At 41.5% G+C, this 11,402-nt stretch overlaps 1 pseudogene; it reads right to left on the bottom strand.

The window, feature by feature from the left end:
* Positions 1 to 10,602: 10,602 nt before the first annotated feature.
* Positions 10,603 to 11,087, bottom strand: LOC142440788 (large ribosomal subunit protein uL30m pseudogene; annotated as a pseudogene).
* Between the last annotated feature and the right edge of the window lie 315 nt (positions 11,088 to 11,402).

The raw sequence follows: 11,402 nt of genomic DNA, 5'->3' as shown, positions 1-11,402 counted from the left end.
CTATAGGCACAGGGATGTTTGGTTTCCCAGTACAGAAAGCTGCACTATAGTCAAGTGTGCAATAATTTTATGAAGACATTTGAAACACTGCAGGAAGTGACAAAGCGTGAGCACGTGCTGTTGGGAAAATGGTACCAATATTCTTTCTCAACGCCGGGTTGCCACAAACCTCAATTTTCAAAAATCAAAAGACCCAAAGAGCTCCACCAAGCACAGCATAATAAAATGGGGCAGGCTGGCACAGCCGCAGGGTCACCTCACTCTTCTTAATGGTATCCCAAATAAAACTTCCTAGAAACTTTTCTGACCTCAGTGACCTGTGACATTTCCCAGGCCAAGCGACTCACTATAGAATTAATGAGCTGTAGTCCAGCTAGAGAAAGGCGTCTATGATGGATTTGGGGCAATAATTGCATTTGGTTATAGAAAAGGTTTTTAGCTTTATAGAGAACATGAAGGAGCTGTTGTGATACATAAGAAATATTAGAATATCAGAAATACTGACCAAGTCAAAATATCTGTGTTCAGAGAAGCCACATATATTTTTAGATTAAATCAATGATTGTGTTATTGATTATCAGAAGTCTTGGTGGTGTAGTGGTTATGCTTTGGGCTGCGATCTGCAAGTAGGCAGTACGAACACCCCCAACCCCCACCCCAAGCAGCTCCACTGGAGAAAGACAGGGCTTTCCCCTGCAAACACTTACAGACTCAGAAACTCACAGGGACAGTTCTACATTGTCCTGTAGTCGTCACTATGAGTCAGTGACTCGATGGCAGTGAGTTATATTGATTATGACTAAGCAATTATTATTATCATTAGAGATGCAAGAGTTAGTAACTCTGATGTTCTAAGTTCTTTCTTAGGTTTTTCACTAAGAGAGTGAGTGACAGGCTCATTGTTTTCACTCCCTTTAAACCAGTGCGTTTCAATCTTCCTAATGCCACGATCCTTTCATATAGTTCCTCATGCTGTGATGATGCCCAACCATAGCATTATTTTTGTTGCTACTTCATAACTGTAATTTTGCTACTGTTATGAATTGTCATGTAAATATCTGATATGCAGGATATTTTCATTGTTACAAATTGGACATAATTAAAGCATAGTGATTCATCGCAAAAACAATATGTCATTATATGTTGTGAAATATTTATTTCTAATGACAAATCAATGAAATTTTGTCTTGAAGCATGGTGTAGCATGGGTAACAGCCTTCATGCCGGGTACTCATTGGTGGGTGTATCTGCATGTGGGTGGACCCATCTGGAGACGAATAGAGGAGCGGTGTTTTGTCTTCCTAAGACCATCAGAACTATGTGTTTTCCAGTGAGTCAGGCGACTCAGGTTCAAGGGTTGTTCAACCCCCAAATGGGTCATGACCCACAGGTTGAGAACCACTGCTTTAAACACTGTGACCACACACTTTCCTTTGAATACTTTCCCAAGTAGAGTTTCAAACCAGTTCATGCCAGTTCCACTATTTGGGGGACATTTGTAATTTTACTGCAGATATACTGAAATTGAACCTATATTCCACTCCGGGATCTAGATTAATCACCTAGGGATTTGTGTTCCATGTAGATTCTTATTCTATGCACTTGGAGTGGTAATGCAAATTCTCCGCATGGATGGAACTGGAATGAGCCAGTCCAAGACTGGTTCTCCCAAGTAAGAAAGACAGAGGCAGTGAAGAGGGTCACATCATGGCCCACTTGGCTCTCTGCCCTGGAGCCCAGTAATCTCACAGCTGGATCTGTTGGATTCCCACCCTTAGGTTTTTCTCTTCCCTCATTGAAGCCAAATGTGTTTAAGTATCTTGTTGATCCAGCATCAAGTCAGCTTCAGTCCACCTCTCTCACTCAGCTTCAGCCACTCACTCAGAGAGTGCAGTGACCTGCCCAAGGTTTCCCACTTCATGATAGTCTGATTTTCAGGGTCCATTCTACTGCACCAAGGATTCCCCATCTTTTTATACTCCTATATGCATGGATATTATAATACATAACAACTGCTTGTGGGGAAGGAGTTATTTAAGGATCCCAGCTACCATTCAAGGATCCAAGTACCTGTTCACATTCTCAAGTGTTAGGGGCATACCTGTAACCCCCTCTAGGACACCCTACTCACTGCATCTATTAATAACGATAACAAAAAAAATCTAAAACTTTTCTTTGTTATCCATTCTTGAAGGTGATATTCACCAAACACTTGGAAATGTGTGAAATGGCACTGCCTTCTAAATGATGAGACCATTGCACGCTCGGCTGAAACAGGGATGTAATACATGTATTGTGGATGGCGACTCCACTAAAGGCATTATAAAAGTAGAGAAAGCTTCAGCCGTCGGCCTGGAAGCCCAGAAAATAGGGCACATATGTGATAATCAATCTACTATGACTCTTCAGGGAGAGGGAGCCTTAGCTACTAGACATCAAATTCTCCTTTTATTAGGAGTATCCCTATGGTGAGATCAGTCTACCTGTCTGTCGTAGCCTGAAGCTATTACACATCCATCTAAATCTCCTTATTTTGACCTCATGCACAAAAGAGCATCACCATGATTGTGCTTCCCATGTAAATCTGCTTAAGGGGTCAGAGAGAAAGGGTCAGGTTATATGGACTTTTAAGAATTCTAAACCTTGAGATAATAATGTTGCTTCTAAATCACTGATATGCCCTCTGAGTTATGACTGGGATTCCCATGAAGTTCTTTACAGGGAGAAAATTCTTTGCAAGAGGCAGAGGGGAGCTTTCCAGTCCATGTGATAATTGTGCATATAAATGAATTGCTGTACCTTCTTGAATTTCATGCAAGTGAATGTTTGTTTTCATTGGCACAGATAACTTTTATGGCTGATCACCTGGCACTGACAGTAATGGGATCCTGAATCTTTGAGAAAGATCCTCACCTGAAGTGACTTAATTGAAGCTTATCAAGGGAACTCTTGCCCAGCACTAGTAGGTTCTTCTACCCAGCACTCTTGCCGTCTCTGTTCTGTCTCTCGCGTTCTTGATTTCTTTCTTTCATAAATAGATATAATCCTGAGACAGGTGGGTTTTGTCAAATGGTCCCCCTTCATCTATAGATAGTTGGCTTTGAAATAATTATAATTATTTATTTGAAATCCTGATTTTCATACATCAATGTTCATTGAACACACAATAGTCAAAAGGTGGAAACAACTTAAATATCCAGCAACAGATGAATATATAACGGATATGGTATGTCCATACTCCATCTAGTGGACTATTACTCGATCACAGAGAGAACAGGAATCCTTACATAGGCTACAATGTGGGTAAACCTTCAGAACATTATGCTGCGTGAAACAAATCAACCACAAAAGTACATCTATTGTATGATCTCAGTTCTATGAAATCTCTAGGATAGGCCAGTGTATAGAGACCAAAATGTACTAGTGGTGACCAGAGAAACAGTGAAGAGGAGAGTGAGAAAGACGGTCACTCTTTCAGAAGCACTGAGTTTCTGCTTAGGGTGATGGGAAAAATGGTAACAAATATTGGTGGTGGCTCCAACACAATTAAAATAACTGATGTCAAATGTTGAGTTGAAAAGTTCTGTTTTACATCCCTCTATATATTTTTTCAACATTTAAAAATATATATAGTCTGTTGAAGCAGAGACCCAAATCTCACCAGTAGACAATGAGACATCCCCTCACAGAGGGGTTGCAAGGAAGGTATGAATCAACTAGGGTGAAGTATAATACCGGTGAAACACACAGTATTCCTCTGGTTCCTTGAGTCTTCCTCACCCCCCACTATCATGACCCCAATCCTCCCTTTCACTGAGGGCTAGGTCAGAGCATGCATACAGGTACAGATAAGAGCTCAGGACACATGGAATCCTGGTCAGATAAACCCCTCAGGAACAGAATTGGGAGTAGCAATACCAGGAGGGTAGGGGAAGGTGGGGAGGGTGGGGGGAAGAAATCACGGGGGAAGGGAATAAGCAGTTGGTGTAAAATATTAAATTTAATAATAATTTATATTTTATCAAGGCGTCATGAGGAGGGAGGGGGGAGGGAGGGTCACAAGAGGAGCTGATACCAAGGGTTCAAATAAAACATACACATTTAGAAAATAATGATGGCAACATATGTACAAATGTGCTTGATACAATTGATGTATGGATTGTTATAAGAGCTGTCAGAGCCCCCAATTAAATGATATTTTTATAAAATCTCATGTACCCAGATTATATCTATATATATCATATATATGGATCTACATCATCAAAGGAGAGCTCTGATCCGGAACACTTCTTACTTCTTTTAACAAGCCGGAAACCTCCCCAGGCTACCAGTCATTCTCATTCTCCACCTCTTACGGGTTTATTGAGAGAAGCACAAATGTAAACACAGAAGTAAGAGTCCAGAGTGTGGCATTAAACGTTTTGCCGCTGTTTGCCTTCTCCCGCAATTTTATAGTAATTTTCCTGCAATGGGTCCCTATTCACTCCAATTCAAAAAGCGTTTCACTGCCTCACTGGGTGTCGTGTCTGAAGGAAATCCAACTCAGGCAATTACAGTTCTGGGGAAGGACATGCCATGTGGGCCAGCATTTCTGCTAATTTGGATTTGTCGCTATTGATTGCAGTTCTTTTGAGATGCTTCCAGAGCCTAAGCATGCAGCAGAAATGGGCAGCTACAAACCCGAAGAGAAGCAGATGCCTGGAAAACACATGTAATTCTTTTAACTTCTGGTCCCTTGGTTCTGCCACTTGGGGAAATTACTTGGCTGTCGGAGTCACTGGTCTTCCTCCGCCCCTGCATGTACGTAGACCTGAAGGGAACTGCTTGTCCCTTCTCTGAGCTGCAGAAGTGTTTGGATAGGCAGAGAATGTGTCCTTCCTTGGCATATTTCTCATAAGCATCATTAGCATGACTCTAAGTAAGTATTTATAGCCAGAGATTCCAGATTCACACAACTTCAGGAGGCAAAAGAAGCAGATGATTTATTCTTTTAAAAAGACGGTATGGGTTATTAAAAGAAGCAGTTCCTTTAAAGTCGGTTCGGACTCACGGTGACCCGTGTGTCAGAGTAGACCATGCACCTTCCAATTTTCAGATAAAGATCAATATCAGCTGTGGATGGACTGAAGCTTTTTTTCAATTTTGTAGGGGGCATGGGGTGGGGGGTGAATTAAGTGAAGATTTACCGAGCAGATCATCATCTTTATATTGAACAACCCATCAAACCTCCCAGTGTCTTGGTCTCTTCTTTGGCCCATCTCCCTCTTGGAGGATATTGTCTTCCCCTTCACGTTAACGCCTGTCTACCCTCTAGCCTCTGACTTCTCCTGGCTACCTTTCCCCTCCCATCCCCGGTAACCATCAATGTGTGCTTCTTTTAATCTGAAAAACCCTTCTTGATTTTTTTAAAAACAGTGTTCTCGCACAATGTTTGTTCTTTTGCTAGTGACTAATTTCACTGACCATAATGTCCTCCAGGTTCATCCACGGACATTGGGCTGGTAAAATAGAAGGTCTGAGAAACAAGAGGAAACCCTCTAGGAAATGTATAGACACAGTGTCTGTAGCAATGGAAATAAAATAGAAGAAAAAGGGAAGTGTGTAGGAATTGCTGAATGGGAAACTGTTCCAGTCTGTAAACCATCAGTCAATTTACATATTTTTAAAAGCATTAACTGAGAAATGACGCCTGTTAATTTAAAGTAAAGCATTAGTTGTTTTCAACACGCGTGGCTTCATGACGAGTTTTCCATATTGCCTTTTGGCAGGTTGCATACGAATAAAATTAACTCTGAAATTCAGCTGAAAAAAATTACATTGCATGGCAGTTATGACTCTCATCATCATGAGGAATATTTTGTGCAAGATTAACGAGGGTAAGGAGTCATGATTGGCTCACAAAACTGATTTGTTGGCGTTTCCCTTATAAGACAGTGACAGTTTGATCTTGGGTTCCACAGGAAGGCCCAGGTTTCCGTTAGTGAAGCAAAACCTTACCTATGAGTTGTTGCATAATCACTGGTCAGGTTCTGATATAAGGTAATGAGCCCTAGTGGTGCAGTGATTTAAGCATTAGCGCTGTTGGCTCTAAGGTCTGTAGTTCAAACCCACCAGCCACTTCCCATGACAAAGGTAAAGCTGTCAGCTCTCATAAAGATTTATAACCTATGAAACCTTGTTCTGTCCTACAAGGTCACAACAAGCCACAATTGACTCAGCAGCAATGGGTTAGATATAGAAGTTCAAGGGGAGTGAAAGTCACTAATAGTTGAGATAGAGCAGATGGGAAGGTAGGACTGCAGGTGGTTTGAAGTTCTTTAGTATTTGCACTGTTGGAGAACATTTTCCCCCTTTGACTATCCACTTTTCATATCCTTCAAATAAATGGCCTACTGGGAAAGGTACAGTCCTGTCTTCCAGAAATAAAGGGATTTATAGCTGGAAGGATTGGAGCATGAGGCATTGTCTACATTCCTTTAGGCCAGTCTGAACATTCTCTGGGATAATGGAAGAGAGAGCCCATCAGAATTCACCTCTATGATAACAGAAAGAGGTAGAGTTTACCCAAGTGTGTGCTCGCCTGCCAGCTTGAGCACCTTTTACAGATTTCTACTCCAATAATATCTGCTAAGCAGCTCAAGGCTATCTGGAGAGAAAATGAAAAATAAATCCCTCCAAGGTCCATCCCCACAGGCCATATGTAATTATCAGAGAACAGAAGTCAGTTCTCTCGTCTGGCGTAGGGCTGTGGCAGATGCCAGAAAACACATGGCGACATAGAAGCATGGATGGCTACAAGTCCACCTAGAACCCACGCACCTTCTCCTTCCCAAAGCTCCCACTTTCCAGGTGGACAAGCTGGTTTGGGGAAAGATAGTAGCATCTGGAACCCACCTAATTTCTCTTCCACAGTTGTTGATTGGAACACATGGTTGTTCTCTGACTTGAAACAAGGAAGACTCTCAAGAGTAAGGCCAAAAATAAATGCTTGACATGCATCCCTAAGACCATGCAGAAGTCCTTGAAAGTAAATTCTAGTCTTACTCCATGAAAATGTTAGCCAAAGACAAATAACCACAAATGAAATGGTGAATACGAAATAGAAACCAACCCATCTCTACCAAGTCAGCACCAACTCACAGTGGCCTTATGTAGAGCTTCCAAGACTGTCAGTCTTCCAGGAGCAGATACTCTTTCTCCTTCACAGAGGCTTGTGGTTTTGAACCTTGCAGGTAGCAACCCAACACCCCCAGTAAGAAGAGGCACAGACCCCAGCATGTGGAATCATTGCTCAAAAGTATTGCAAAGTATTCTAGTTCTAGAGTTATTTCATTGTTTTAAGAACTAAAACCAGGATACCCTCTGCAAAACAACTGCCTTAGATTCTTCAAAAATACCAACAAGCCCCGAAGATGATTCCTGCTCAGAGCACCGAGTTCACAGAAAGGACCACAGCGCTAGCCCCACCAGAGACAAGATGTCCCTCATTGACCCATAGTGCTATGAGGGACGACACTGGAGGCACAGTGCGGGAATGGTGCCAGATCTGACCCCACCACACTGGGGCGAAAGGCTAAGGGTATGCAACAGAGCAGCAAGGGCAGCAAAGAAATGAAGTCCTGGGGGAATATAAAAAATAGACTTAGGGGCCAGGGCATGTCACCCCATCAGACTCAGCCGGAAAACATGCCTAAAGGTCAACAAACAGACCTAAAAATATTTATAGGTTTTTCTTTCTTTCTTTTTTTTTTTTGTCATTGGTCTTTGTTGTTTGGTTTTTTTAGTTTTCTTTTGTTATCTTGTTTTGCTTTGCCTTGTTTTTGTGCTTAATATTGTCTCGGCACATCTATCTAGATAAGATAGACAGCATACACAATCTGGAGTAGAAAACAATGGGACCAATGGTTCTGGGGGGCACATGGGAGAGGGGAGGCGGGGAAAGGAAGTGGGTGTTAACAAACCCAGAGACAAGGGAACAACAAGTGATTTAAAATCAATGGTGAGGAGGGTGTAAGATACCTGTCAGGGTTTGATCAAGGGCAATGTAACAGAGAGGAATTACTGAAACCCAAATGAAGGCTGAGCATAATAATGGGACAAGAGGAAAGTAAAAGGAAATAGAGGAAAAAACTAGGAGGCAAAGGGCATTTATAGAGGCCTAAATACAGGCATGCACATATGTAAATATACTTATATATAATGATAGGGAAACAGATATATGTACATCTATTTATATGTTAAGTGTTAAGGTAGCAGATGGACATTGGGCCTCTACTGAAGTACTCCCTCAATGCAAGAACACTGTGTTCTAATAAACTGGCATTCTGTGATGCTCACCTTCCTGATACGATCACTCAAGACAAAATGGGTGCATAGCAAATGTGGTGAAGAAAGTTTATGGTGGCCAGCTATCAAAAGATAAAGTGTCTGGGTTCTTGAAGGCTTGAAGGTAAACAAGCAATCATCTATCTGAGAAACAACAAAGTCCACATGGAAGAAGCACACCAGCCTATGTGATCATGTGGTGTCGATGGGATCAGATATCAGGCATCAAAGACCCAGAACAAAAAATCATATCAATGTGAACGAGGGGGAGTGCAGAGTGGAGACCCAAAGCCCATCTGTAGACAATTGGACATCCCCTTACAGAAGGATCACAAGGAAGAGATGAGCCAGTCAGGGTGAAGTATAGCACCAATGAAACACACAACTTTCCTCTAGTTCTTTAATAATGCTTCCTCCCCCCCACCCTGACTATCATGATCCCAATTCTACCTTATAAATCTGGCTCGACTGGAGCATGTACATGGGTACAGATAAGAGTTGGAAGCACAGGGAATCCAGGACAGATAAACCACTCGGGACCAATAATGAGATTAGAAGTACCCAGAAGGGGTAGAGGAAGGTGGGAGAAGAAAGGGGGAATGGATCACAATGACCTATATATAACCCCTTCCCTGGGGGATGGACCACAGAAAAGTGGATGAATGGAAACATTGGTCAGTGTAAGACATGAAAAAAATAATAACAACTTATAAGTTATCAAGGGTTTGTGAGGGAGGGAGGAGAAAAAAATGAGGAGCTCATACCAAGGGCTCAAGTAAAAAGAAAAGGTTTTGAAAATGATGAGGGCAACACATGTACAAATGTGTTTGACATAATGTATGTATGTATTGTGATAAAAGCTGTATGAGCTTATATATATATAATATATATCCCTATATACTCGAGTATAAGCCAACCTGAATATCAGCCGAGGCACCTAATTTTACCCCTAAACTGCATTAAAACTGTGCTGAAAAACTTGGCTTATACAAGAGTATATATGGTATATCAATATCATGGAAGACCAGAAAGTTTTTTAAGGAAAAACAATGCAGGTGGGGGTTCTAGAAAATAAAATATTTTTTATTTTTTCTGAAATAGGATTAAATATTCATACAGTTCTATAAATTTTAGCTTTTACACCTTACATTTCAAAATTTTAGGTCTGGCATATATGAGGGAGCTTCAAAATGCCTGTGGACATTTTTCAGAGTCTTTTAATGCCATTCTTCCACAAATGTTTGGAAGTCCTTTCACAGATATAATGCCTGAATATATACAGAATGTATGTGCTTTAGCAATGTTGTGATGAGTTAATATATACGTAAGCTGTCTTCATGTTAAAATTCTTCTTTTCCCTCATGGCTAGTTTTTCCATTATCCCCACACCAGTAACAAAACATAAATATTGTTATCCCAAAAGGCTCTACTGAAAATATGGTTTTAGAACAATTTGATTAAAGAAGGATTTCAGCATGGGCATGAACTGTGGACAGGCCATCAAAGTCCATGGCTGGGCTAAGACTCGGAGCGTGGACCTTAGCCCTCTGCTCTGACCATTCCTCACCACGTCCTCCCTTGACCATCCATAGTGAGGGAGGCTCCAGTCTCTATAGTAACCAATATGTCTAACATAGGAATTATGTGCAGGACAAACCATTTAAAGCCAATTGGATTCATTCATACACAAACAATGTCAATTTAAGGGTTGTTACCCAAGTTGTTGGCCTTTTGAATGGTCTCCCACCACGTGCTCATCCAAAGAGAAGGGTCTAGTCCACATCAAGCTCTGCATGCTGTCTTCCTATTTTGCTTCTTTAAATAGTTCTTTATGTTCCAAAGTCATAAGCCCTGGGAAGGCAGTGTTCTGCCCACACAACTGATAAGAAAGGGACAGTCTGAAAGCAAGCCCCTGACACCCAGGGACAGCTTCCCCAGAAGAAACGGGACCAAGTCCAAAGCCTACGCAGAAACCTGGCAGCCTCCTGAGTGAGTTTCCGTCTACAAGGCGAAGCTTTGAACTAGTTTCCTACCAGTTTCGCTTCCCTGGGGCTCTTTGGGAAAGAAGTGGAATGGAATTTGGAGCCAGAGTTAAACCTTCACAAAAAGGTTAAAACCTTCTCATTTGATCTCCCCTTTGATACACTTTGGGTTTGATCTCGTTGTTGTTTTTTTCATGCTTAAATGGTTACTTAAAATATATTTTAATGAAGACACCTTTTTATCATCTTTAAATAAAAATGATGTACATTTCTAAAATCTGAGGCTGCCCTGGCATTAGGACTTAATTCCTTCCTGCTCCACAGGTTTTAGATTCCACTGCACCCCTAATTCCCCAGTGCTCTTGAGGCACGTGTCCGACATGGCCTCCTCTGTCAGAAGTCCTTGTGGCAACTTCAGTGGCTGGATCCTTATCAAATGTTTCACCAGTTTCAGTATTGCATTCACTGAAGGAATATTCTTATGAACTTGAGGAGTATGTGCTTTTTCTAATCCAAGCATCTTTATTATATCTTTTTCCCAATATGGCCGTCTTTTTGTACTTTTTATCCTGGTATAATATGCAGTTTATGAGGGTTTTGTGGATCTGCACCATATTTTTCATGATCTGCTGGCGAAGGCTGAAACACTCTATCTGGAATTCTTGATCTGGTAAATTTGTGGCGAATCCACTCCGTGCAAACGAGAGACTCCATGCTTTTTGTCACAGGCTGTAGACTGTCCAGGGGTCTCTGAATGACTGAGCGCAGAATCCCGGCCATTGGGTTTGGTGATTTCTCTTTCAAGGTCGTGTACCCATGGCCAGAAAAATCGAGGCACTAGCTATCCTGCTGCTCATTTTTGGAATGGCCTTCCCACCGAGGGGAATATTCTCTGTGGGGCACTTCTTTTTTACATTGGAGTTTATGTCTGTTGTATTTGTCATTGTTGGTTACTTCCTTGACTCTGTTATATATGTTTCTATGGTTTTGGTATATGAAACCCAGCATGTATGAATCTACATAGACAAGAACTTCCTGGAGATACACTTACAGTGCATTGAGAGGGAGTAAAAATCACTAACATTCTGTCATCTT

This window comes from Tenrec ecaudatus, chromosome 2 (assembly GCF_050624435.1).
Source record: "Tenrec ecaudatus isolate mTenEca1 chromosome 2, mTenEca1.hap1, whole genome shotgun sequence".
NCBI classification, from domain to species: domain Eukaryota; kingdom Metazoa; phylum Chordata; class Mammalia; order Afrosoricida; family Tenrecidae; genus Tenrec; species Tenrec ecaudatus.
The sequence above is the reverse complement of the archived record's forward strand: the minus strand, read 5'-3'. Positions and strand labels throughout refer to the sequence as shown.